Below are 24,932 nucleotides of genomic sequence, written 5' to 3' on the forward strand. Positions count from 1 at the left end.
ATCACCCTCTCTTCTAGCTTGCTGAATTCCTGCCTGAATAGAACTGAGAGCGGTTGCTTGAGGCACTGCTCGAACTGTCACTGGGGCAACTATAGTGTCCTCCGGAAAAGAAAGATCTGGAGGGTCAGGCCACTCTTTTTCTTCAAAATAAGGAGGGGGTACAGAAGGGTAGGGATGAACCCCTTCCTCCTTTGCCGCTTTAGCTTGCAAACAAACCTGCTTTGTCACCTCTTCTGTTACTTCATTATACTTTCCTTCCTCCTTATCATCAGCGTGAAAAGGTTCCAAGATGGAACGAAGCAGAGCCCACACTTGTCCCATTGTTACCCTGATGCTTCCAAGCTTCCCTTCTTACTCACCACGGGGATTGCTTAAGAGTACTCAGGTGTCCTCCAGCTTAGTTCCACGTTCTCCAACTGTTGCTCCAGCGACCCTTTGACCTGGGTTTGAGCCCCCACGTTGGGTGCCACTTCCCAAGACCAGCTCAGTCGTGGAGACCCTAACCCAGTGGCGCTAGAGGAATTAAAGACACACACAGAAATACAGAGTGTGGAGTGGGAAATCAGGGGGCTGACAGCCTTCACAGCTGAGAGCCCCGACCAGAGTTTGACTCACATGTTTATTGACAGCAAGTCAGTGATAAGTATTATTTCTATAGATTATAGATTAACTAAAAGTATTCCTTGCGGGAACCAAAGGGATGGGCTGAAACAAAGGGATAGGCTCTGGCTAGTTATCTGCAGCAGGAACACGTCATTAAGTCACAGATTGCTCATGCTATTGTTTGTGGTTTAGGAATGCCTTTAAGCAGTTTTCTGTCCTGGGTGGGCCAGGTGTTCCTTGCCCTCATTTCGGTAAACTCACGACCTTCAGTGTGGGCATCATGGCCATCATGAACATGTCACGGTGCTGCAGAGATTTTGTTTATGGCCAGTTTCGGGGCCAGTTTATGGCCAGATTTGGGGGCCTGTTCCCAGCACTCTGTCTCCTGGGTTCAAGCAATTCTTCAGCCTCAGCCTCCTGAGTAGCTGGGACAATAGGTGTGCACTACCATGCCTGGCTAATTTTTAAATTTTTTTGTAGAGACAAGATCTCGCTCTGTTGCTCAGGCTGGTCTCGAACTCCTGACCTCGTTATGCCCCCTCCTCAGCCTCCCAAAGTGCTGGGATTACAGGCATGAACCACCACCCTTTTTATTTTCTGTGGAGACCAGGGTCTCACTGTGTTGCCCAGAAATTGTTATATATCAAACACATCCACAAACTTCTTACTAAATACTTAATGTTAATTATAAGAATTTGCAGATCATTTGGTTTTGTTGTTTTTTCTTTGAAACAGAGTCTTGCTCGTTGCCCAGGCTGGAGTGCAGTGGCACAATCTCAGTTCACTGCAACCTCCACCTCTTGGGTTCAAATGATTCTCCTGCCTCAGACTCCCGAGGAGCTGGGATTACAGGTGTACACCCCATGCCTGGCTAATTTTTGTATTTTTAGTAGAGACAGGGGTTTCTCCATGTTGACAAGGCTGGGTCTCGAACTCCTGACCTCAAGGGATGTACTCATCTTGGTCTCCCTAAGAGCTGGGATAACAGGCGTGAGCCACCGTGCCTGGCCTAATCCTCTGAATTTCTTAACCTCTCATGGTTTTTCTCTTTGTCTGTCTGCACTGCATTCTGGCTAACTTTTTCAGTCAGTCTTTCTGGAGGCCAATCCTGTTTTCAACTGGGTCTAATAATCTGCTTTTTAACTGAAGGGGTGGCCTACCCCTCCACATCTGTTTCTCGTTAGGTGGAACGAGAGACTTGAGAAAAGAAATGAGACACAGAGACAAAGTATAGAGAAAGAAAAAGTGGGCCCGGGGGACCGGCGCTCGGCATACAGAGGACCCGCGCCAGCATGGATCTCTGAGTTCCCTTAGTATTTATTGATAATTATCTTTACCATCTTAGACAAAGGGAAGTGAGAGGATAATAGGATCATCATAGGGAGAAGGTCAGCAGTAAGACATGTGAATAAAGATCTCTGTGACATAAGTTTAAGGAAAAGTGCTGTGCCTCGATATGCATAGGCAAACATCTCCATAAACCTTTTTAGTGCATAAAGAGCAGCATTGCACTAGCAAATTCCACCTTTCACCCTAAGGCGGTTTTCTCCTTTCTCAGTAAACAGAACATACAATCGGGTTTTACACCGAGATGTTCCATTGCCCAGGGACGGGCAGGAGACAGACGCTTTTCTCTATCTCAACTGCCAACAACCACCAAGAGGCCTTCTACCATCTTACACTAGTCTTCCTCAGCACAGACCCTTCATGGGTGTCAGACTAGGGGACGATCAGGTCTTTCCCTTCCCACGAGGCCATATTTCAGACTATCACATGGGGAGAAACCTTGGACAACACCTAGCTTTCCTAGGCAGAGGTCCCTGCGACCTTTGGCAGTGTACGTGTCCCTGGGTACTTGAGATTAAGAGAATGGTGATGACTTTTCACCAGCAAGCTGCCTTCAGGCACTTGTTTAACAAAGCACACCCTGCACAGCCCAAAATCCTTTAAACCTTGAGTCACCACAGCACATATCTCTTGCAAGGACAAGGTTGGGGGCAGGGTCACAGATTAACAGCATCTCAAATACAGAACAAAATGGAGTCTCTTATGTCTACTTCTTTCTATATAGACACAGTAACAAACTGATCTTTCTTTCTTTTCCCCACATTAACTCATTCATTTTCATTTCTAAAAGTGATGTTTAGTTCTTGTTTTAAAATCAACATGCTCTGGCCAGGCACAGCGGTTCATGCCTGTAACTCTGGCAATTTGGGAGGATGAGGCAAGCGGATCGCTTGAGGCCAGGAGTTGGAGACCAGCCTGGCCAACATAGTGAAACCCCATCTTTTCTAAAAATACATAATTTAGCTGGTGTGGTGGCACATGCCTGTAATCCTGGGATCCAAGTGTCCCGGGATCACTTATGCCTGGGCTGTTGAGGCCAAAAACAAAACAAAACAAAACAAAAAAAACTTGAGGTCAATCTGACTTTTTCTCTTGCGCCCCACATTCACTTCCTCAGTAATTCTTCTTGACTCTACCTTCAAAAGATACATCTTTCTGTGACAATCATGTCGCACTGCACTCCAGCCTGGATGACACAGACCCTGTCTCAAAAAAAAAAGTGGGGGAGGGAGGGGAAATATGAATATGCATATTTGTGTGTTTATTCACATATTTAAGGAGAAGCAAGGAGCGGTCACAGAAGCATCGTTCCTAACTTGTCTCATTCTTGCTGCTCCCTTCTTCTGCTTACTTGGGATCACCCCTAAGTAAGCCACTTCTCCTAAGTTCTTGCTGCCTTCTGGTCTCCAGGGTTCCTACACTAAGACATTCATCCTGTCCAAAGCCTGCTCCTTTCCCTGTCTTTTCCATCTCAGTAAATGGGCAGCTCCAGACTTCCAATTGCTCAGGTCAAAAACCTTGAGGTCAGGCTGGGTGCAGTGGCTCAAGCCTGTAATCCCAGCACTTTGGGAGGCTGAGGCCGGTGGATCAATTGGGGTCAGGAGTTCATGACCAGCCTGGCCAACATGGTGAAACCCCATCTCTACTAAAAATACAAAAAACTTAGCTGGGCATGGTGGCCCATACCTGTAATCCCAGCTACTGGAGAGGCTGAGGCATGAGAATCACTTGAACCCCGGAGGCAGAGGTTGCAGTGAGCTGAGATGGCGCCCCTGCACTCCAGCCTGAGTGACAGAGCGAGACTGTGTCTCAAAAACAAAACAAAACAAAACAAAACCAAAAAAATTTGAGGTCAATCTGACTTTTTCTCTTGCACCCCACATTCACTTCCTCAGTAATTCCTCTTGACTCTACCTTCAAAAGATACATCCTTCTGCTTTCAGCTCAAAGGAGTCCAAGGTGTGACTTTCTTCAGTCATCCTGAATCTGAGTTCATCTGACACCAGCCGCCTCCACCATGCTGTCAAAGTTTGACCCCAGTGAGATCAAAGTCGCATACCTGAGGTGCACTGGGGTAAAGTCGGTGCCAGGTCTGCGTTGCTTCCCAAGATCGGCCCCCTGGGTCTGTCTCCAAAAAAGGTTGCTGATGACGTTACCAAGGCAACCAGTAACTGGAAGGGCCTGCGGATTGCAGTGAAACTGACCATTCGGAACAGACGGGCCCAGATTGAGGTGCTACCTTCTGCCTCTGCCCTGATCATCAAAGTCCTCAAGGAACCACCAAGAGACAGAAAGAAACAGAAAAACATAAAACACCGTGGAACTACCACTTTTGATGAGATCGTCAACATTGCTCGACAGATGCGGCCCTGATCTTTAGCCAGAGAATGCTTTGGAACCGTTGAAGAGATCCTGGGGACTGCCCAGCCTGTGGGCTGCAAAGCTGATGGCCGCCACCCTCCTGACATCATAGATGACATCAACAGTGGTGCGGTGGAATGCCCAGCTAATTAAGAAGCACAAAGGAAAATATTTCAATAAAGGATCGTTTAACAGGCTAGGCTCAGTGGCTTAGGCCTGTAATCCCAGCACTTTGGGAGGCCAAGGTGAGGTCAGGAGTTCTAAACCAGCCTGGCCAACATGGTAAAACCCTGTCTCTACTAAAAATACAAAAATTAGCCGGGCGTGGTGGTGCATGCCTGTAGTCCTAGCTACTTGGGAGCTGAGACATGAGAACCACTTGAACCCGGAGGCAGAGGTTGCAGTGAGCTGAGATTTGAGCTGAGATTGTGCCCCTGCACTCCAGCCTGGAGTGAGACTCTGTCTCAAAAAAAAAAAAAAAAAAAAAAAAAGGATTTTTTTAACAACTAAAAAGAAGAAAAGATAAAAAAATATATATATATAGGCTCCAGGCTCCAGGCTTCAGACACATTTCTCTAGGTGCTTCTCACCGTTTCTGGTGCTGCTCACGTGGGCTGGGTCTGCATTACCTCTTGCTTGTGTCAGCATGATCGCTTGCTAACTTACCACCCTCCTTCTGTCCTGGGCCCCCATAGCTTGTTCTGTGCACAGATTGCCCAGCTTAGTGACACCATCAGATCACTGTCTTCTTCTGCTCAAAATCTGCCAATAACTTCCGGAGAAAATCCAAGCATCCTACCATGGTCGATAAGGCCCTCCAGCATCTGCACCTCCAGTCACACTCTGACCTAATTTCTTCTTCTTATCTTCTCATTGTCTCTAATGTTGACATATTTGAGGAACAGGAGAAAGGGCAGTGTGGCTGGACCAAGTAAGTGAGTGAGTGGGAGAGAGGTACAGGGAAGCGTTACACACGGAAGCGTGTCTTGTGGACCTCCCTCTGAGAAAGAACTGGCCATTCAGCTGGTGAGTACAGTTAACTGGTGGCCTACAGGTTTTCATCTTTCTTTGTCTTGTTTTTTTGAGACAGGATCTCACTCTGTACCCTGCAGTGGTACAATCGTGTCTAACTGCAACCTCTATCTACTGGGCTCAAGCGATCCTCCTGCCTCAGCCTCCTGAGTAGCTAGGATTACAGGCACATGCCACCATATTTGGTTAATTTTTAAGAAGTTTTTTTTTTTTTTTGGTGGAGAAAGAAAAAAAAATGTTGCCCAGGCTGGTCTGAAATTCCAGGGCTCAAACAATCTTCATGCCTTGGCCTCCTAAAGTGCTGGGATTACAGACGTGAGCCACTGCACCCACCAGGCCTCGAGTTTTTGAGCCAAGGCCATGCTCTGTCGGGGCAGCTCCGAGACAGTGACTAAGTGTGCTGGGGTACCAGGCCTGGCCATCTCTGCCCAATGGGCTGTCCTGATGGCCCCTATTTGCTCCAAAGCTTCCCATTGGGTTAGCCAAGATGGTTCTGCATCATCATCTGAGACTCTCCCTGATAAATCCCACTCCCTCCAGCTGCTACCCCCAATACACCCTTTTATTTTAATAGTTTTTGGGGAACAGGTGGTTTTTTGGTTACATGGATAAATTCTTTAATGGTGATTTCTGAGATTTTGGTACCCGCGTCACCCAGGCAGCCCACACCATACCCAACGTGAAGTCCCAATACACCTTTTTTTCTTTTTTTTTTTTTAAGACGGAGTCTTGCTCTATTGCCCAGGCTGGAGTGCAGTGGTGTGATCTTGGCTCACTGCAACCTCCACCTCCTGGTCCAAGCGATTCTCCTGCCTCAGCCTCCCGAGTAGCTGGGACTACAAGAGAGCACCACCACGCCCAGCTAATTTTTGTATTTTTGGTAGAGATCGGGTTTCATCATGTTGGCCAGGCTGGTCTCGAACTCTTGACCTCGTGATCCACCCACCTCGGCCTCCCAAAGTGCTGGGATTACAGGTGTGAGCCACCACTCCCCGCTCCAATACACTCTTGCATTCCTAAGTCCACCTGAGTGCTCACTTCCTGGAGGACCCCACTGACTCAACCATCTGGAGAGGAGAGGTGGACGGGTATTGGATCCTATAGGACCTTGTGGGCCATGGTGAGGGGTTTGAATTCTGTTCTGGTTCTAATGGGAAACCACTGCATAGTTTTAAGGAGAGAAGGGCAATGGGTTCAGGTTTTTTTTTTTTTTTTTTGAGACAGAGTCTCGCTCTGTCTGTCCCCCAGGCTGGAGTGCAGTGGTTCGATCTCTGCTCACTGCACCCTCTGCCTCCTGGGTTCAAGCGAGTCTCCTGTTTCACCTTCCTGTGTAGCTGGGATTACAGGCATGCACCACCGTGCCTGGCCTGGATTCACCTTTAGAATGCTTTTCCTGGACTGTAGAAAATAGGAGTGAACACAAGAACCTGGTGGTGATCTTTCAGGAGAAAGATCCTGCTTGGACTAGAGTTGCAGCAGCTAAAGTGCGAAGCGATGGTTGGATTCAGGACATGTGTTTGGAGGGAGAGCCAGCAGGCTTACTGATGCGTGGGATGACTAGTATGAGCTACTGGTGGTAGCATTTGCTGAGATGGGGAAGACGAGGAGGGGGAATGGAGCTGGAGAATGAGGACGGTGGCAGGTTGGAGATGCCTGGTAGACCTCTGGGGAGGCTGAGAAGGTGGTTGGGATTACAAGTCTTGGAAGTGGGAGAAGAGGTCAGGCTGGAGACAGACATCTGGGAGGTGATATTTAAAGCAGCAGAGCTGGCTGAGACTGAGGAGAGAATGTGCCACCATTGAGCACAGAAGGAAATGGGCGATTTCCTCATCGATACTCTATTATGGTACATGCAAAATACTGAGTGTATTTCAACAATTAAAACAATGAGGTTGGACAAGTGTGGTGGGGGAGGTGGGGGAGGTGCGGCAGGGATCACTTTCATTCAGCAGTTCGAGACCAACCTGGGCAACCTGGCAAAACTCCGTCTCTACAAAAATACAAAACTTAGCCGGGTGGGCTTGGTGTCCTGCCTGTGGTCCCAGCTACTCTGGAGGCCGAGGTGGGAGGATCATTTGAACCCAGGAGGAAGAGGTTGTAGTGAGCTGAGATCACACCACTGCACTCCAGCCTGGATGTCAGAGCCAGACTCTGTCTCAAAACAAAACAAAACAAAACAAAACACAGCACCAATGAGGTTGATCTACAGTACAACATGGAAAAGTGTCCATCATACAGAAAGTGAAAAAATCAAACCTCTGAACCATGTGTGTAATAACCCAACTGCGTGTGCGTGTGACTTTGTGCATCTGGAGTCTACAGAAGGGCATGGCCATGTCAACAGCGGTTCCCTCTGCAGAGGGAGCTGGAGGAAGGACAGGAAATGGAGGGATTTGCTTTTGCCTCTCTACACATTGCTTGGATATTTTATTTATTCCTTCATTTTATCTCATTTCATTTTGCTTTGTTTTTTACAAAAGGCATGTATTCCTTGTAGTGTACAATTTCCGGAGCCCACACCTGTTTGCCTGTAGCTGGGACTCAGATCAGATACAGTCAAGGGTGGCCAGGCAAGAGGCAGTGACATCCTGTGTTCCCTGGGGCACATCCCAGAAGGGGACCATGGGGAGCAGGAAGGTGGGGACTGAGCCGCTAGTGGTACATCCGGGTTTTCCTCTTCAGTTCCTCCCTCCTCCGCCTATGAACCACAATCTAGGCAGACCCCCTACAGGGGCCGGGAGGGTCCACTCTTCTTTCCCTTTTTCAAGGGGAAGGGTTTGTTTTGGGAGGAGTTCTCTCGTTAGGCAGAGTGGTCCCAGGGCTCCAGAGGTAAATACAAGCACTCCACTCTCTTCAGTCTCTTTTTACATTGTCTTTCCCAGTGGGGTGTTAAGGGCTGGCCAGGGCATGCTTCCAAAAGTTCCTTTGATTATTTGGAAAAAGCCTTACATAATTCAACCCCAAGGACTCGAGAGGTGAATCGAGTGTTCAGGAATCAAGTGGACAGTGGCCGAACAGAAAGTTCCAATTTTGTGAATAGTGTTGTTTTGATTAATTAACCATCTCCGTCTTCCGGTGAGGGGTCTCTAAAGACTGGGTGGTAAAAAAAGCAAACAAAAAATAACAAAAACCTCCCAAAACTGAGCAGTAATGTCTCTGCCTGTCCTGGAGGGCCCCTCGGGTAGGTTTTACATGAGCTCGGGTGTCTTGAGTGAGTCCACAATCTGGGAGGCAGGCAGTGCCAACTCAGAGGACCATAGTGGGTGGGAGGCTGGGTCAGGGGTGACCCTCAGGGGACCCTGGTCCACCGGTTGGCCAACTTTGTTGTCATCTCTGAGGTTCGGTTGATTGAAAGTGGCCCAAAGACACAGGGTGATTAAGGTCTCTAGAAGGTTCTTGCTATTCTCACTGATTATTTTAAAACTACATATTATCAGGTGGGAAATTCCTCAGAAATCATCCCAGTGTTCTTCTTTCTTCTTCTTCTTTTTTTTTTTTTTTTTTTTGAGACTGAGTCTCGCTCTGTCGCCCAGGCTAAAGTCCAGGGGCGTGATCTCGGCTCACTGCAACCTCCGTCTCCCAGGTTCAAATGATTCTCCTACCTCAGCCTCCTGAGTAGCTGGGACTACAGGTGTGCGCCACCACACCTGGCTAATTTTTGTATGTTTACAAAAATTAAATGGGGTTACAGAAATTAGATGGGGTTTCACCACGTTGGCCAGGCTGGTCTCGACCTCCTGGCCTCAAGTGATCTGCCATCCTTGGCCTTCCAAAGTGCTGGGATTACAGGTGTGAGCCACCGTGCCCGGCCATCCCAGTGTTATTCTTATTGATTGCTCTGTGTGTGTGTGTGTGTGTGTGTGTGTGTGTGTGTGTGTTGGGGTGGGTGGGTGTGGGTGTGTTTTCTTTTCTTTAAAAAGTTTCTAAAATTTGAATCAGAGTCTTGCTCTGTTGTCCAGGCTGTAGTGCAGTGGCATAATCATGGCTCATGGCAGCCTCAAACTCTTGGCCTCAAGCAATCCTCCCATCAGTCTCCCCAAATCCTGGAATTTAACAGGTTGGCCAAGAGCAGTGAGCCATTGCACCCAGCTGTGTGCATGTTTTCTAAAAAGTGCAGATAACTTACTCCCTGGTTTGTTTTCTTAGTGAGCTCATATTGTCTACCTTCTAAAGACCAAAGCGTCAGGACTGCAGAGCCCCATTCTGGCTTTGGCAAACACGTGGAGTGAGATTGGTTTCCACCTGAGAAATAAACCTGGTTTCCCTCCGGGCATGCTCCTCTCCTGCGTGTTACCTACGTGGTAGGGAGATGGTGTTGCAGACTGCAGAGGCTCACCCCCTAGAGGGAGAACTTCCTAAACTGAGCTGAGTCCTGGTGTCCTGTGTTCCCTTGAAACACTCTACAGAGGCTGCCTTGGGGTGTCTCTCTCAGAAAAGACTCCTCCAGGCAGTGAGGAAGGCAGGACCTGGCAGAGGGAGAACCCAGTGTTGCTGGAACTGAGGCCGATTCTGCAATGAAGCTCTGGTCCCAAATTGAGACATGAGGTCTGGGCCTTTGCATCCCTGTTTCTTTTTACTTTTACTTTTACTTTTACTTTTCTTTCTTCTTTTTCTTTTTGAAATGGAGTCTCACTCAGTCGCCCAGGCTGGAGTGCAGTGGCTTGATCTCAGCACACTGCAACCTCTGCCACCCGGGTTCAAGTGATTCTCCTGACTCAAGCCTCCCGAGTAGCTGGGATTGCAGGCGCGGGCCACCATGCCTGGCTATTTTTTGTATTTTTAGTAGAGACAGGGTTTCACCATGTTGGCCAGGATGGTCTCGATCTCTTGACCTCGTGATCCACCCACCTTGGCCTCCCAAAGTGCTGGGATTACAGGCGTGAGTCACTGCGCCCGGCTTTTTTTTTTCTTCTTTCTTTCTTTTGAGACGGAGTTTCGCTCTTGTTGCCCAGGCTGGAGTGCAATGGCTCCATCGCGGCTCGCTGCAACCTCTGCCTCCCAGGTTCGAGCGATTCTCCTGCCTCAGTCTCCTGAGTAGCTGGGATTACAGGCATGCGCCACCACACCCGGCTAATTTTGTGTTTTTAGTTTCTCCATGTTGTATTTTTAGTAGAGACGGGGTTTCTCCATGTTGGTCAGGCTGGTCTCCAACTCCTGACCTCAGGTGATCCACCCACCTTGGTCTCCCAAAGTGCTGGGATTACAAGCATGAGCCACCAGGCCCAGCTCTTTTTACTTTTCAAAACCATTGCTACTTGAAAATTAAAATGACATCCGGGCTCACTGGATTCGCTCATACAAAGGCAGGGGCATCTAGACCGTAGACAGTAATCTGTGCTGGTTCAATGGCCTTGAACACTACTCATTTCATCAATGAAAAAATCATTCTTAGATCTCATTGTGCTAATTAACAAACCATCTGGTATGGATTGGAGATAGAGCTAGAGTGGCTTTTGTTGAGTCTTTCAAATGTAGGTTCTAATCACCCCTGGAATTTTGCGCTCCCAATTCCGCAGCACTGACTGCCCCTAGAAAGCAGATTAAAGCTAAGTGACACATACAGCTCGTGCTGAAGGGTTTTGAAGTAAATTACAGGCACCATAACACCCTTTTCAAGCTCTGAGCTCTTGAGAAGACCACTGAGCTCAAAGTTAGTCCAACAAATAATGTTCATCACACACAGCATCTTCTGTTTAAGAAGGCAGGACATTGGCCGGGTACAGTGGTTCATACCTATAGTCCTAGGACTTTGGGAGGCTGAGGCTGGCAGATCACTTGAAGTCAGTAGTTCCAGATCAGCCTGGCCCACATGGTGAAACCCTGTCTTTACTAAAAATACAAAAAATTAGCCAGGCATGACGGTGTGTGCCTATAGTCTCAGCTACTCGGGAGGCTGAGGCATTAGAATTGCTTGAACCCGGGAGGCGGACATTGCAGTGAGCCGAGATCATGCCACTGCCCTCCAGCCTGGGCAGCAGAGCGAGACTGTATCAAAACAATCAAGTAAAAATGGTTGTTATCAACATGGCGGGTAACATATAAACCAAACAAGCCAGGAAATTGAGCACTCAGTTTTAGAAAATTTTTCATCCAAAATGGTTAACAGATTTATAATGAGAGTTTAAAGGGGTCATCTCAAGTTTTCTAGAACGTTCATTTATGCCAAGCAGCTCCTTCTCCACTGATGTCAAAGATATTTTACTGTAGACGGCACCAAATATACCCCTTCATTATTTTCTCCTTTTAAAGAAAACAGGACAAATTAGTGACCTGGAAGGTCTGGATAAAAAACACATCAGAGAAATCATTGTTTTGAGAGTTCTTTTCAGCTTAATTAATTCACATTGGCTGCTCAAATTCATTTTAGGTCTGGAGGCGATTTTCAAACAAAATGTTATGACAGAGATCATAACAAAGATTTGGAGCAAAGATTTCTGTTTGCTGAGCTGTCACTCAAGCTAAACAGATAGCAACAGGGAATCTTTAGGCAAATTAACTTTCCCCTGAATGGGTTCTTTTATCCCGTCCATCTGCATTCATTCCCGTGGGTACTTGGAGACCGAGCTAACAAGTCAGATATACATAATAAAGAAAATTGCCCAAGGGAAAAAAAAATCAACTGTTCATTTGGGAAAATGTGGTGCTAGTCTAAATAAAATTCTCTATTAATTTCAAGGGATCTAAAAATCTATCACCAGTTCTTCAAAAAGTTAAACAGACTTATCCTATGGCTTAGCAGTTACATTCCTAGGTATGCACCCCGAAGAACCAAAAACAGGTAGTCAAACAAATACTTGCACACAAATGTTCATTGAAACACTATTCTCAGCAGCCAAAAAGTGGAAATTACTCAAAATTCCATCAACAGATGAATGGGTAAACAAAATGTGGTGAAGACGTATACAACAGAATATCATCCAGCCATGAAAACAAATTAACTACTGATGTGTGATATAATGTAGATGAACCTCAGAAACATGACGCTAAGTGTTAGAAGCCAGACAAAGGTCATGATCCCATTTATATGAAATAGATGAATGATCCCATTTATATGAAATATTCAGAATAGGTGAATTTATCAAGACAGAAAGCAGATTAGTGGTTGTCAAGGGATGGCGAGGGGGGAATTAGGAATGACTGCTAATGAGTACGGTATTTTATTTGGGGTAATGAAAATGTTTTGGAACAAGATAGAGGAGCTGGTACACAGCATCTGTGAATGTACTAAATGTCACTGAAGTGTACTTTTAAAAAAGGTTAATGGCCGGGCGTGGTGACTCATGTCTGTAATCCCAGCACTTTGGGAGGCTGAGGTGAGAGGATCACCTGAGGTCAGGAGTTGGAGACCAGCCTGGCCAACATGGTGAAACTCCATCTCTGCTAAAAATACAAAAAAATTAGCCAAGTGCGGTGGCAGGTGCCTGTAATCCCAGCTACTCAGGAGACTGAGGCAGGAGAATCACTTGAACCCAGGAGGCAGAGGTTGCAGTGACCTGAGATCTTGCCATTGCACTCCAGCCTGGGCAACAACAGTGACACTCTGTCTCAAAAAAAAAAAAAAAAAAAAAAAAAAATGGTTAATGTGTCCAGGCACAGTAGGTCAAACCTGTAATCTCAGCATGTTGGGAGGCCAAGGTGGCAGGATCGCTTGAGCCCAGGAGTTCAAGACCAGCCTGGCCCACAGGATGAAACCCTGTCTCTACTAAAAATACAAAAATTAGCCGGGCATCGTGGCATACGCCTGTAGTCCCAGCTACTTGGGAATGTGGGGCAGGAGAATCACTTGAACCTGGGTGGCAGAGGTTGCAGTGAGCTGAGATTGCACCATTGCACTCCAGCCTGGGATACAGAGCGAGACTATGTCTCAAAAAGAAGAAGAAGAAAAAAAAGAAAGTCCTGGCATGGTGGCTCATGCTTGTAATCCCAGCACTTTCGTAGGTCAAGGCAGGCAGATCACGAGGTTAGCAGTCTGAGACCATCCTGGCCAACATGGTGAAACCCCGTCTCTACTAAAAATACAAAAATTAGCTGGGTGTGGTGGTGCGTGCCTGTAATCCCAGCTACTCGGGAGGCCAAGGCAGGAGAATCACTTGAACCAGGGAGTTGGAGGTTGCAGTGAGCCGAGATCGCACCACTGCACTCCAGCCTGGCGACAGAGTGAGACTCTGTCTCAAGAAAAAAAAAAAAAAAAAAAAAAAAAAGGGGGGCTCATGCCTGTAATCGTAGCACTTTAGGAAGCTGAGACGGGAGGATTGCTTGAGCCCAGTAGTTCAAGATCAGCCTGGGCAACATAGCAAGACCCTGTCTCTATAAAACAGGAAAAAAAAAAAAGGTTAATGTTATATTAGATTACTTTAATTTTACCCCAATACAAGTTTGTAAACAAATCAAGTTCTCTGTAAACAAGTATTTGATGGTCTGGAAAATGGGAGTTCCTCAATATCCAAACAACCATTTCTGGGCAGCTTCCTGACCATCCGGTAGGTTTCTTGGTCCAGCCCTGAGTCTCCTTGGCAATGCAGCAGGGAGACACCAGGCTCATTCCTCTTTCCTTGTGGTCTTGTATCTTTCCATCCCTCAGCCCTCCACAGACCCAGCTGTTTGCAATCACACCCTGGATCTTGTATGAAGCAAAACCCAAAAAACAGGGCCAGGAGTGGTGGCTCATGCCTGTAATGCCAGCACTTTGGGAGGCTGAGGTGGGCAGATCACTTGAGGTCAGGAGTTCAAGACCAGCCTGACCAACATGGTGATACCCCACTCTACTAAAAATACAAACATTAGCCAGGCACAATGGCTCACGCCTGTAATCTCAGTACTTTGAGAGGCCAAGGTGGGTGGATCACCTGAGGTCAGGAGTTTGAGGCCAGCCTGATCAACATGGTGAAACCTTGTCTCTACCAAAAAGACAAAAATTAGCCGGGCATGGTGGTGTGCACCTGTAATCCCAGCTACTCGGGAGGCTGAGGCTGGAGGATGGCTTGAACCTGGGAGGCAGAGGTTGCAGTGAGCCGAAATCACCCCACTGCACTTCAGCCTGGGTGACAGAGCAAGACTCTGTCTGAAAAACAAAAACAAAAACACAACAAAAATTCTGCATGGTATTTTTCTGACCACTGGGTGTCATGAGCGTACAATAAATGCTTCAGCTGGAAAAACTGCATATTTACAGGACTGCCTTCAATATGGTGGTGGTTCTCCTGACTGCAGGGGATGTGGCCTTCAATAATAATAAGCCCTTCAAAAGTTGCTTTGTTTTTGCAAGCATGACATTGAGAAGCAAAGAAAATGTAGACAATTGAAGATAAGCAAAAACACAGCACTGGCTGCTTTTTTGTGTTTTCCATAATATTTCAGTGGAGCAGCTGTTATGGGAGGAATATAAAAATCTAAAGTAAGGCTGGGAGCAGTGGCTCACCACTGTAATCTCAACACTTTGGGAGGCTGAGGCAGGAGGATTGCTTGAGGTCAGGAGTTTGAGACTAACCTGGGCAATATAGCAAGACTCTGTCTCTATCAATGCAAAAAAGAAAAAAAAAATCTAAAATAAAGTATTCTTAGGGACGCCTCTCAGGAATTGTAACTAAGAGATGGGCAAGGTGGTACATGCCTGTAGTTTCAGCTACTGAGTTTCAGGCTGCAGCGTGCTGGGATCGCACTTGTGAATAGCCACTGCTCTTCAGTCTCGGCAACATAGCAAGACCCTGTCTTTAAAAAAAACAGTTCTGAAAGAAAAATGAGCAACCTTGAACCCTTTGGCCTCAGACAGTACAGGGCTTGTTCACCTAGAAAGTTAAAATAAAGAAAGCAGGCTGGGCACAATGGCTCATGCCTGTAATTCCAGCATTTTGGGAGGCCGAGGTGGGTGGATCATCTGAGGTTAGGAGTTCAAGATCAGCCTGACCAACATGGTGAAACCCCGTCTCTACTGAAAATACAAAATTAGCCGGGTGTGGTGGCGCATGCCTGTAATCCCAGCTACTCAGGAGGCTGAGACAGGAGAATCATTTGAACCTGGGAGGTGAAGGTTGCAGTGAGCTGAAATTGCGCCACTGCACTCCAGCCTGGGCATCAAGAGCAAAACTCCTTCTCAAAAAAAAAAAAAGAAAAAGAAAAAAAAGCAAGCAAGCAAGCAAGCGGTTGCTCATCTATATCCCAATGACTGGTCTTTTAATTTTATTAGAGAGCAACTTCCTTGTCAATCGCCCTGAACAGAGTTGATCTCTCTTCAGAGCAGTATGATTATGAATTTTCAGTGATACCAAGTTTTGGCACCAGCACTTCCTCATTGATAAAAGTACTCTTGGTTTCTTCTTTCAGCTGGGATAGCTCAGAGAGGCCTAAACGTGCAAACCGATACCTTTATTTATTCTTCTTGGCTGTGAAAAATCGTCCATTATAAGAACATTGTTAACATTTTTTTGTGGGGGGCGTGGGGTCAGAGTTTTGCTCTGTTGTCCAGGCTGGAGTTCAGTGGCACGATCTCAGCTCACTGCAACCTCCACCTCCCGGGTTCAAGTGGTCTCCTGCCTCAGGCTCCTGAGTAGTTGGGATTCCAGGTGTCTGCCACCAGGCACAGTATATTTTTGTATTTTTAGTTTAGACAGGGTTTCACCGTATTGACTGGGCTGTTCTCAAACTCCTGACCTCAAATTATCTGCCCACCTCAGCCTCCCAAAATGCTGGCATCACAGGCGTGAGCCACCGTGCCCAGCAACATTTTTTTATATAATGTGCTTTTTTGAGATGGAGTCAAGGCTGTCGCCCAGGCTGGGGTACAGTGGCACAATCTTGATTCACTGCAACCTCTGCCTCCAGGGTTCAAGTGATTCTTATGCCTCAACCTCAGCCTCCTGAGTAGCTGGGATTACAGGCATGTGCCACCATGCCCAGCTAATTTTGTATTTTTAATAGACATGAGGTTTTGCCATGTTGGCCAGGCTGGTTTCAAACTTCTGGCCTCAAGTGATCTGCCTGCCTTGGCCTCCCAAAGTGCTGGGATTACAGGTGTGAGCCACAGTGCCCTGCCAACTTTTTTTGTTTTGTTTTTTTAATTAGGAAGGAAGGTCAACAAGTTAAGTCGGAAGTAAATCGGGGCTCTTGATAGGTTAAATCTAACACTTCCAAGGACACCAGGGTCATTTATACCCACGGGGTCTGCCTACCAGTTATAAGGATTCTAATGTATTTTATGTTAGAGATGGGGTCTCGCTAAGTTGCCCAGGCTGTATTTGAACTCCTGGATTCAAGGAATGCTCCTGCCTCAGCCTCCCAAATAGCTGGGACTACATGCGTGTGCCACTGGGCCCAGCTTAATTGTTCTTAAAAGCCTATCTATGTTCATGAAGGTCAAAGTGTTGAAATCTGGCTGTACAAGTTGGCTCACATCTGTAATCCTAGCACTTTTGAAGGCTAAGGTGGGTGGATCACTTGAGGCCAGGTGTTTGAGACCAGCCTGGCCAACATGGCAAAACCTCATCTCTACTAAAAATACAAAAAATTAGCTGGGCATGGTGGTGTGCTCCTGTAATCCCAGCTGCTTGGGAGGCTAAAGCAGGAGAATCTCTTGAACCTGGGAGAAGGAGGTTGCAGTGAGCTGAGATCATGCCACTGTTCTCCAGTCTGGGTGACAGAGTGAGACTCTGTCTCAAAAAACAAAAAACAGGCCGGGAGTGGTGGCTCAAGCCTCTAATCCCAGTACTTTGGGAGGCCAAGGTGGGCCAATCACCTGAGGTCAGTGTTAGAGACCAAGTTACCCCTCCCTTCCCCTATAAGCCTCACAAACAGCTCTTGTAACTCCTCCATGAGGCTGCTAAACTGCTATAACTTCCTCCTTAGACTGCCCCCATCACCCGTCTTCTTTGTTCTATGCCAGTAATCGTTTTTGCAAAATTTTAAGAGGCCTGGCAAACAGACCCAGGATGTGGTCGCACCTAGAAAATTCCCAAGCCTTTCCCCCTCTATCAACCGCCCGCTTTGCTAGCCTGGGGCTGCCTTCTCTGACTGTTTGTAAAGGAGCAGCCCGGGAGGTTAATAAACTTGCTGGCCTGACTTTGGGTCTACTTGTCTTACATTTTAGTGCCAAAACCCGGGAAGGGGATAGGCTCTGGCTGGGCATCCTTAAAGGACTCTCCCTCTCTCTCTCTCTACTCCCCACTGCCATCTCCCCCTCTCCCGGCTGACCTTCCCTTCCCAAACCTGCCAAAGACCTGAAGGATCTCCTAGACTCTTCCATTGCTGGCAACTGCATCCACCATCAGGGCCTCCACAGGGGTGAGTAAGAGAGACCCTTGCCATTTACCCGGAACCCTTGACCAACTATTTCTTGCCTGAAAGACCCAACGCTGGACCAAGGGCTTCCTCCAGCCTCCAGGCCTTTGGTTCCTCCATCTCGGGGATGCCTGATTTGGGGGTTACCTCCCTTCTCCCAGCACGATCGGCAGGACAGGGGACACCTTCTCCCGCCGTTCTTGTCATTGGCAGTCTCTTCTTCCTCTACCCTCTCCTTCCCTTCACTATGGGAGCCTCTCAGTCTACCCCTTCCAACACTATCCCACTTGGGTGTCTCCTGCACAATCTCAATGCTCTCTGCCTCTGCTCAGAGGTCCGTCCTAAGAGGCTTATCTTTTACTGTAACACCACATAGCCTCAATATAAATTAGACAGTGGTTCCCAATGGCCTGAAAATGGCCCTTTTGATTTCAGTGTACTCAGGGACTTAGATAACTTTTGCCACCGCAATGGAAGCTGGTCTGAGATTCCTTATGTCCAGGCTTTTTTCACCCTCGGTTGCTACCCTTCTCTTTGCCGGTCCTGTTCAACCTTCCAAATCCTCCTTGCCTGCTCCAAGCCCGACTCATCTTCTGCTTCCCTCCTGTCAGCTCCAACTGACAACTCCTCTTCTTTTGACCCTGCTGACTTTTCCATTCCCCAACTGTACCCTAATCCTCCTCCCCATCACCCCGACCCTTCACCATATGCCCCAGCTCCAGCTCTGTCCCCTTCTCCTCCTCTCTCAAACCACCTGGCTTCAGACTCTAAGTCCTCTCTGTCTCCACTTCTTACCTGCTCCCAGACCCAGCATGCCCAATAGCCAGCTTCCTTACTCCCACTCCGAGAGGTCGCAAGAGCTGAAGGAATTGTCCATGTCCACGTTTCTTTCTCTGTTACTGATCTTTCCCAAATCAAAAAGCATCTTAGGTCCTTCTCCTCTGATCCAGATACTTATATCAAAGAATTTAAATATCTCACCCAGTCTTATAAACTTACTTAGCATGATCTCTATATTATTCTCTTTTCTACGCTCCTTCGGGAAGAGAAGGAAAGAGTGTGGCTCTCAGCCCAGGCACATGCTGACGACCTCCATTGGCAAGATCCTACTAAGCCAGTAGGGGCTGCAGCAGTACCCCAGGAAGAGCCTTCCTGGGAATACCAACCCACAGACCCTGGCCAAGTGTCCCATAACCATATGGTTACTTGCCTCATTGTAAGCCTTAATAAAGCTGCTCATAAAGCTGTAAACTTTAAAAAACTCAAAGAAATTTCCCAGAGGGCATATGAAAACCTTGCTGAGTTTCTTTCCCACCTTACAGAGGCTCTCCAAAAATATACCCATGTCGATCCTACCGCCTGTAAAAGGACTATTGTCCTCAATACTCATTTTATTTCCCAATCAGTCCCAGACATTTGGCGCATACTTAAAAAGGCTGAGGATAGCCCTCAAACCCCACAGCAAGACCTCCTTAACCTGGCTTTCGAAGTCTTTCATAACAGGGTTGAGCAAAATAAATTAAATAAAGCCCAAAGAGATTGTGCTAAATACCAGCTTCTAGCAACGCCTATCCATCAGCCTAGGCATAGTACCCAAGGGCACAAAAGATCCAATAGCAGCATCCCTCCCAGGCCTTGTTTCAAGTGCGGCAAGGAAGGCCACTGGGCTGGGGCATGTCCTAGTTCACGAGGGCCAAAGAGCCCTTGCCCGGTTTGTCAACAGACAGGTCACTGGAAATCTGACTGTCCCCTCAAAAAGCAGACAAGCCTGTCCCTCCAGACTTCCACCTCTTCAGCAACACAAAGGATGAAGAGCTGCTTGCACTCCCACAGCAACTTGGCCTGGCTGCTAAAGATTGACAAGGCCCAGGGCCCCAGGCCCCATCTGCCATCACTGCAACCTCTGCCTACCTGGTTCAAGTGATTCTCCTGCCTCAGCCTCCCGAGTAGCTGGGACTCTAGGTGCCTGCCACCGCATCCGGCTAGAGACCGGTTTTCACCATCCTGGCCAGGCTGGTCTCGAACTCCTGACCTTCCCCGTGTCTACTAAAAAATACAAAAAACTAGCCGGGCGAGGTGGCGGGCGCCTGTAGTCCCAGCTACTTGGGAGGCTGAGGCAGGAGAATGGCGTAAACCCGGGAGGCGGAGCTTGCAGTGAGCTGAGATCGCGCCACTGCACTCCAGCCTGGGTGACAGAGCGAGACTCCGTCTCAAAAAAAAAAAAAAAGAAAAAAAAAAAAAAAAAGAAATCCTGACCTTATGATCCACCCGCCTCAGCCTCCCAAAGTGCTGGGATTACAGGCATGAGCCATCACACCTGGCCAAGGATGCCTTCTTCACCATTCCTTTATACCTGGATTCCCAAGACCTCTTTGCTTTCACCTGGACTGACCCTGACATCCTCCAGTCACAACAACTCACATGGACTGTCCATTCTCAAGGCTTCAGGGATAGCCCTCATTTATTCGGACAAGCTTTAGCCCAGGACCTCACCTCCTTAGACCTCTCTCCTAGCCATCTCCTTCAATATGTGGACGACCTTCTCCTTTGCAGCCCTTCTCTAAAAGACTCTCAAACTCACACAGTGACTCTTTTAAACTTTCTTGCTGCCAAAGAGTATAGAGTTTCCCCTTCCAAGGCTCAGCTCTCCACCCCCAAAGTGACTTGCTTAGGAGTTCAACTTTCTCCTGGGGCCCGGGCTATGACCCCAGCCTGAGCAGCACTCATAAACAATCTGCTCCCGCCTTCCTCCAAAAGCAAAGTCCTTTCCTTTCTAGGGCTGGCATGCTTTTTTAGAATATAGATTCCCAACTTTGCCCTTCTGGCTCACCCCCTCTATGAAGCAGCCAAAGGCCCCCTCAACGAACCCCTAAACTCCTCATATACTCCCCAATTTCCACAAACTCCAAACCATTCTTGTCACTGCACTGGCTCTGTCCTTATCTGATATCACCCAGCCTTTCACTCTCTATACTGCTGAGAACCAAGGAAGAGCCCTCGGTGTACTAGGGTAACAGAAAAGAAATCCTCCTTCCTTTGCCCCTGTAGCCTACCTCTCGAAACAACTCGATAACACAATCAAAGGATGGCCTGCTTGTCTTAGGGCTTTAGCAGCAGCAGCCATTCTAGCTCTAGAAAGCAGTAAACTAACATTCAGCCAAAACACCACCATCCACAATCCTCATAATCTATAAGATCTCCTCTCCTCCCGAGCATTAAGCTCCCTTCCTCCTTCCCGGATTCAATCACTCCACGCTCTTTATCAAAAATACCGAATTCAGCCTTGCCAAGAGTGCTACCCTCAACCCAGCATCCTTCCTGGGAATACCTTACTCCCTGTATCCTCTTCTCCTCCTACTCATTCTTGCACTGACATCCTAGACCACCGGTAGCCACATTTCCCAAACATTTCCTCCGAGCTTCTCAGCGACCCTGATGACCAGCTATTGATAGATGGCTCCTCTTCTGGGTCCACTGGCTCCCGCAAAATTGCTGGATACGCAGTTGTTTCTCTTGACTGAGTAATTGAAGCCAAACCCCTACCTCCAGGAACCTCCTCCCAAAAGGCAGAACTTACAGCTTTCACCGGAGCCCTAACCCTTTCCAAAGGCAAATGAGTCAACATTTATACAGACTCCGAATATGCCTATCACATCCTTCATTCCCATGCCACCATCTGGCAAGAGAGGGGATTCCTTACTGCCAAAACGACCCCCATCACTAACAGCCCCCTTATTTACCAACTCCTTCAGGCTGCACACCTCCCAACTCAAGCAGGAGTTCTACACTGTCAAGGACACCAAACAGGATCAGATAACATTTCAGGAGGGAACAGAAAAGTTGATGAGACAGCAAAAGAAGCCTCCCTTTCGTCTGCCCCTGCGTCTCTCCTCCTCATTGTCCCTGCAATCCAAGCCCAGTATTCCCTCACTGAGAGAGCTTCACTACTACAACAAGGGGCTCTGCCTTTATAGACAAAGCCCTCACTCTCACTGGAAACTATCCTACCGCCTTAGCTAACAGAGCTACCAACTGCCAACTACGACTGCTCCAAGCTCCCTCACCCTGCCATTCAGGGTCCCATAACCCTCGACACCACTAGAATTGGCCAAGTCCCCTTATGTATCACTTCTTCCAACAAACACATATACATAGGCACCATCCCTCCTTCCACCTGTAATTCAACCCAAACCATCTCTCACCCTTCTTCCCACACCTCATTCCGAGTAGGTTGTTCAGTCTTTCCTGAAGCCAACGGTCTCTTCACTCAGCCCCTTCGCATCACCTCTCCCCCTGCCTCTCAGACACAGAAACCCCTTCCCCAAACAGGGGTTCTCAAAGGGGTCTTTCTCTCCTCCTCACTCTGGGTTGCTGAAGCCAAGCCTAGTCCCTCTAAATGAGGAAGGTACATGCTACAGCATCTGTTCTCAATTCACTTGTGTGTTTGTATCAATACCTTGGGCATCTTTTTCCTCTGTAGATCCACAACCTACTTCTGTCTCCCTACTACCTGGACAGGTACCTGCACCTTAATTTACCTTACCCCTGATATTAATCTCATTCCCTCAGACCAAGAACTCCCTATTCCCGCCATAGTCCATGCCCATTCAAAGAAGGCAATACAATTTATTCCTTTGTTAGCAGCCCTTGGGGTCACAGCAGGTGTTGGACTAGGAGCTGGAAGCTTAGCAACTTCATTCTCATATTTTCAGTCACTCTCCAAAGACTTTCAAGCATCATTAGAAGAGACTGCAGATTCTATCACTCACCTCCAAAATCAATTAGGCTCTCTAGCAGTTACCCTACAGAACAGCAGAGGCATTGATCTTCTTACAGCCAAAAAGTCTACGTCTTTTTAGATGAACAATGTTGTTTCTATCTCAATCAATCTGGGTTAGTATGAGACGCGGTGAAAAAACTCAAATACCGAGCACAAAAATTAAGGGACAGTCAATCCACATCGCCCCAGTGGTTCAGTAACTCCTGGGCTCCCTGGCTTCTGCCCCTCCTAGGTCCTGCCATAACCCTCTTTTTCCTTTTAGCATTTGGCCCCTGCCTCTTACGTCTCCTTACCCAGTTTTTACAGAACCATATCAGAGCATTCACCCATGGAACAATAGAAGACATGACGCTGCTCCAAGGCTACCAACGGTTCCAAACCCAACCTCCACCATCCGGCCTTTCCCTTTAACCAGCGACCCTCTTCAGCTTGAAGTAGCCAAATGAGAATGGCGCCCCTCTTCTCTTATCTATTATTTATTAAAAGGCTGAAATATTTGAGACAAAGCTACCCCTCCCTTTCCCCATAAGCCTCACAAACAGCTCTTGTAACTCCTCTGTGAGGCTGCTAAACTGCTATAACTTCCTCCTTAGACTGCCCCCATTACCCGTCTTCTTTGTTCTATGCTAGTAATTGTTTTTGCAAAATTTCAAGAGGCCTGGCAAACAGACCCAGGATGTGGTCGCACCTAGAAAATCCCGAAGCTTTTCCCCCTCTATCAGCCCCCTGCTTTGCTAGCTCAGGGCTGCCTCCTCTGACTATAAAGGAGCAGCCCATCAGGTTAATACACTTGCTGGCCTGACTTTGGATCTACTTGTCTTTTCTCTCGGCAACACTTACAGTCAGGAGTTTGAGACTAGCCTGACCAACATGGTGAAACCCTGTCTCTGCTGAAAATACAAAAATTGGCCGGGTGTGGTGGCAGGTGCCTGTAGTCTCAGCTACTTGGGAGGCTGAGTTGGGAGGATCCCTTGATCCCAGGAGGCGGAGGTTACACTCCAGCCTGGTTGATACAGTGAGACTCCATCACAAAAAAAAAAAAAAAAAAAAAAGAAAGAAAGAAAGAAAAGGAAAAAGAGAGTAACCTGGGGCTCATGCTAGGTTTAAGCAAACACTTCTAACCAGGGTTATTTACACCCATGGGTGGGTCCATCTGTGAGTCTTAAGGATTTTAATGATTCTTAAAAACTACTCCCAGCTGGGTGTAGTGGTACGTGCCTGTAGCCCCGGCTACTCAGGAAGCTGAGGCAGGAGCATCAGTTGAGCTCAGGAGCTTGAGAGCAGCCTGGGAAACACAGCGAGACTCTGTTTCTTTAAAAAAAAAAAAAAAGCCGATTCATGTTCATGAAGGTGGGAATATTGAAATCCCAGGCCCAATCCATTAACAGACCCTAACAGGTCTACCTTCAATGTATTTTCTAAGTTATGCTTAGAAAATATACACTGAAACAGTGTGTATCTGAGGCTGTATCACTTAGGAATGCTTTCAGATGCAAGTAACAGAACATCCAACTACCAGTGACCCAGTAAAAGAGGAGTAGCCGGGCACGGTGACTCAGCACTTTGGGAGGCCAAGGCAGATGGATCACTAGGTCGGGAGTTCAAGACCAGCCTGGCCAAGATGGTGAAACCCTGTCTCCACTAAAAATGCAAAAATTAGCCAGGTGTTGTGGTGCATGTCTGTAGTCCCAGCTACTCGGGAGGCTGAGGCAGAGAATTACTTGAACCCGGGAGATGGAGGTTGCAGTGAGCTGAGATTGCACCACTGTGTTCCAGCCTGGGTGACAGAGCGAGACTCTGTCTAAAAAAAAAAAAAGAGGAGTAATTTTTCTTGGAAGAGAAGACATCTGGTGGCAATTGCTGGTACTGCTTCAGGTGCCCTATGAAGCTTTTGAGGACCCAAGCTCCTCTTCTCCTTTGCTCCACTGTCATCAGCATGCTGGCTTTTTATCTTCATGGTTGCAAGATAGCTGCCACAGCTCCAGGCATCAGACCTAATTTTAGAACCAAAGAAGGGAGAAGAAGCAATGTTGTCAGGCTCCCCTGCTCTCCTCTGTCTTGTTTTTTGTTGTTCTTTTTTTGAGACAGGGTCTGGTTCTGTTGCCCAGGCTAGACTGCAGTGGCACAATCACAGTTCACTGTAGCCTCTACCTCTTGGGCTCAGGTGATCCTCCTATCTCAGCCTCCCCAATTGCTGGGACCACAGGTGTATGCCACCACATCTGGCTAATTTTTTTTTTTTTTTTTTTTTGAGACAGAGTCTTGCTCTGTCACCCAGGTTGGAGTACAGTGGTGTGATCCCAGCACACTGAAACCTCCGCTTCCTGGGTTCTAGTGATCCTTCCACCTTAGCTTCCTGAGTAGCTGGGACTACAGGCACATGCCATCACAACTGGCTAATTTTTGTATTTTTAGTAGAGATGGTGTTTTACCATGTTGCCCAGGTTGGTCTTGAACTCCTGACCTCAAGTAATCAACCAGCCTTGGCCTCCCAAAGTGATGGAACTACAGGCATGAGCCACTGCACCTAGCATGGCTG

General features: G+C 47.5%; 1 pseudogene; it reads left to right on the forward strand.

Annotated features, from left to right (window-relative positions):
• The first annotated feature begins 3,892 nt into the window (after positions 1–3,892).
• LOC126953751 (60S ribosomal protein L12-like) lies at positions 3,893–4,464 on the forward strand (annotated as a pseudogene).
• Positions 4,465–24,932: the final 20,468 nt, after the last annotated feature.

The sequence above is a fragment of the Macaca thibetana genome, chromosome 1 (genome assembly GCF_024542745.1).
Source record: "Macaca thibetana thibetana isolate TM-01 chromosome 1, ASM2454274v1, whole genome shotgun sequence".
NCBI classification, from domain to species: Eukaryota; Metazoa; Chordata; class Mammalia; order Primates; family Cercopithecidae; genus Macaca; species Macaca thibetana.